We start from the raw sequence: 3,852 nt of genomic DNA, 5'->3' as shown, positions 1-3,852 counted from the left end.
TGTTGCGGATGCAGCCCACTGTGATGTGAAATCTTTTGGAGTTCATGGCCAATTAGCTGTATGGCCTTTGTGATTTTGATGTGCATTACATTTTTTATGTGATATTAAACGTGTAGCGTTATTATTTGATAGTAATGTAGCATATTCCGATTTGTGGCGCTATGTATTGTGAGATGATCTGCATTGTGTTCCGGATTCTGGGTTGAGTTGCGTGGTACTGTACTGGCCGCGTTTGCCTACGAAGCCCAGTAAGGTCACGGATAGGGGCTGCCATTATGACTGTTTTGATGATGTCATGCTCATGGGTGGGGGATTGGCTTTTGTGCAACAGATGCCGGTCAGACAGGTCGATTGGTGGAATGATGGGATTTTCTGTATATGGCTGGTCACAGGTGCCTGTGTTTGCGTGCGTTTCTTGGAGGGAGACTGGGGTCAGGTCCATTGGAATTGCTTCTGTATTCGTGCCATCTGTGCCCTGCAGCTCCCATTGGCCCCTCTTTAGATGGGCCTGGCTGCTCAGTCTCTCTGCCTACTTGTGTGGTACATGCTTGTGATGATGGTTGGTTTGTTTACTTGCAAGAGTGCTGGGCTGGTGCAGTCTCCATCAGGATACTGCTTTGGATGTTGCCTTTCACTGTTGGCAGCCGAAGGGGGACTATTGTTGTTTTGTGTCATGATATATTTCTGTTCATTTTGGTGTACTTGCACCTTCACATGCCTGTGCTGCATCAGTACGGCAATGGTGACATGCCGTATATGGATGGCCACTCACAAGGCACTTGGAGCCCCTGCATGCATTTGCTCGTTGCCATGCATGGGTGACTTGTACATTTCACTGGTTGCATGGTGTGACTACATTGCGCCTACGAGGAGTCGTGCAATGTGGGCAGGGAGTGGAGTACAGGCACTCAGTAGGGCCATTTACGGTTGGTTCAGGATGCCGTAATTCTCACCATGGCGGAATGGTACTTTCCGCCATGCTTGATGGCGTTAAGTAAATGTCCGCTAGGGTCATAATTCGCGTACCGTTGCGCCATGGCGGTTATTACGGTTTTGCAAGGCATGCGTGCGCGTACTTGGTGCACTTAGCGTTGGCGTTCACTACGGTGTCGCTAATGGCATCGTACTTTACGGTGACGGGTCATAATCGCAACGAGCGGTATTCGATGGCATTTCCGCCATCGTTTTGCGATTTCCGCCAGGGTCGTAATGAGGCCCAAAGTCACTTTGACATAGAAGGTCCTGATACTGAGATTTAAACTGCATCCTCGTGCTAGAGAAGCCAGAGACTGTACTAAGCTCAAGTGTGCCGCCTTATCCAGTGCTGAAAACGTGGGGAAGGAAAGCCAACGGCTTTAATATCCTGACCGATCATTTGTTGAACACTTTTCTTTTGCATGACTTTGATTGCGACACTATTTTGCATGTACATCCATGAAATAAAACAGACAAAATACATTACTCATTCAAGCAATTTATTCAACTTAAAATGTTATTCAATTAAACCATTCCACAGTCTCTTTACACGCATGGTGATCGTATCTCGTAGTCAAATCCACTACCAATGCCGGGAAACAATGAACATTCAGCTCTTATTCAGTGATTCAATCTCTATAACAAAATCTCAGTACTTCCAGTGACAGAAATGTCTCATCCCCTTCCCAGAGACGCAACCAGAATTCATCAGATGACAACCAAAGGGTGTTATGGACAAAGCGAGAGAAGTACCTAATTCTCTGGTTGCAGGTACCGGGGCAGACCATCAACAGATGTCTAACATTTTGTTTTAACCCAAGATCGCACCGGTCACAGATACCATCACTTTCTAGTCCTTTGTTTCTAATCCTAAGCAAATCTTTGGTCACCACGAACTTCATTCCGAATCTCAGAAACTTTTGCCGCCAATAATTTTTCGGAAACCTTAACAAATATGTTGGCAGATGTCCCAGCGATTTGTCAAATGGTGACCTACAGTCGAAACCTTTCTTGTCAACAAACAAAGCTCTTGTGTCAACCCAATCACACTCAGCCAACTTGTTTTAACCTTTGCAGGATTGTCAATCAATTCCCTTTCCGATGAATTACAGATTGTTAGTTGTGTCAAAACCGCATGCATTAACTCAATTAGAAAAGAATTAGTATTGGCCTCCAGCTGTCTCTTTATATCTTCATATAAAGATTTTTTTCTTACTACTAAAATAAGCCTGGATAATGCGATTCTTTTCCAATCTGCTTGGGAACCTAGGGATTGGATACGCAATTCATAACCCAACCTTGACATCGGCAAAGAGGGTGGCAGGTTAAGAACTTTTTTCCACAATCCACCTTCAAGTGAATTCCAGTCAGTGGGAGTCATTCCGAGGTTGGAGGTAAGGGATTAACGGCGCCTGTAAGGGCACCGATGGCGGTAATCCCTTACCTCCGTATTCCGAGTTCCCTTTGCGGGTCCTCTTTACCTCCTGCTTTTAGCAGGAGTAAATTACGGGACCCGCAAAGTGACCTTGGAGTAAATTACGGCACCGTAATTTACGGTGCCGTAATTACCTCCTTCCCCATTCCCATTGAGCCCTATGGGGGCAGAAATGGGGATGGGGAAGGGCTATGGTGAATGGGGAATTACCGGTCCATCCAACCTTGGAATGGACCGGTAATTACTCCATTCACCATGCCGGTATTGCATGGAGTAAATAGCTCCATGGTTGCCAACCATGGAGCTATTTACTCCATGGTGTAGTCCTAACTCGGAATGAGGGCCATTGTTCCCATCAGAGTTTCCAATTCAATCCCGTACATAAGAACTGGGACAACCTTACCTCGATAAAATGTAAGCCAAAGGGCGAGAGTGAATTTGCAATATTTGTGCAGTATTGATTTCATTTGACTTACCAATTGTCTCATTTTCCCAGACAGATAGGTCTCGATCGCTAGAATTGATGATTTAGCTCTAATTTGGAAAACCAGATATTTTGTTTCCTTCACTATTGGCAGTTTGATTTCATCAAGGGACCACCTGAACTTTCTTAAACCGACTTCCTTGGCTGGTTTTAAAGCTATCACTACTGTTTTGGTGGGATTGATCAATAGATAATTTTCTTTAGCGTAATTGGCAAAATCGACAATCAGTCTCTGCAGGCCAATCGCCGTACAGTCCAACAGGACCACATCATCCGCATATCCCAGTCCGCAGATTTTTTGATCACCCAATAGGTCCACCCTGCCACAATGCACGTGATGTGCAATCATTACTAAATCCTTGAGCAGCACAGCATTTCCTGGTTCTTGTTAGTTTATCGGAAGTGATGAATGTTTCTCTCTGAAACAGAGCAGCAGGCAGCACACACACAGTCACTCACAGGGGATACATTCCCACAGTGGGTAAGTAATGGGGGCCACATGGGGCCATTTATGCCAAAAACCAATGTGACTTCAGATCCTTTTGAGCTCAGTTTGGCTTTAATTTAGTGTCTTTAGTATCAAGGCAATGCAGTTGATTAACTATCACTATTGAATTATGATAACTACAGTGGTTTGGTAATGTTTACTACTGGCAATTTAGGGAGTGGAACGTAATCAATTGGGAATGACTATTGCTTTGCTCAGATTAGAACTTTATAGACACCACCCGCTTACTTTAAAGCAATGGAAACAATGGTAAATGAATACATTGTGATACTTACACATGTTTGTATGCATTTGTGTCTCCTCCCCTTTCCCAGCTTCCTTCCTCATTGTTTCATCAGCGTCATGCATTAATTATTTATTTTGTAATGACAATTTCATTTTCATGACCATGGGTTTTTTTCTTTGCCCGATACCGTTAAAATGTCTGACTTTACTTGAAAAAGACTGCCA

This window comes from Ambystoma mexicanum, chromosome 5q (genome assembly GCF_040938575.1).
Source record: "Ambystoma mexicanum isolate Mex_15411 chromosome 5q, UKY_AmexF1_1, whole genome shotgun sequence".
Classification (NCBI taxonomy): Eukaryota; Metazoa; Chordata; class Amphibia; order Caudata; family Ambystomatidae; genus Ambystoma; species Ambystoma mexicanum.
The sequence above is the reverse complement of the archived record's forward strand: the minus strand, read 5'-3'. Positions refer to the sequence as shown.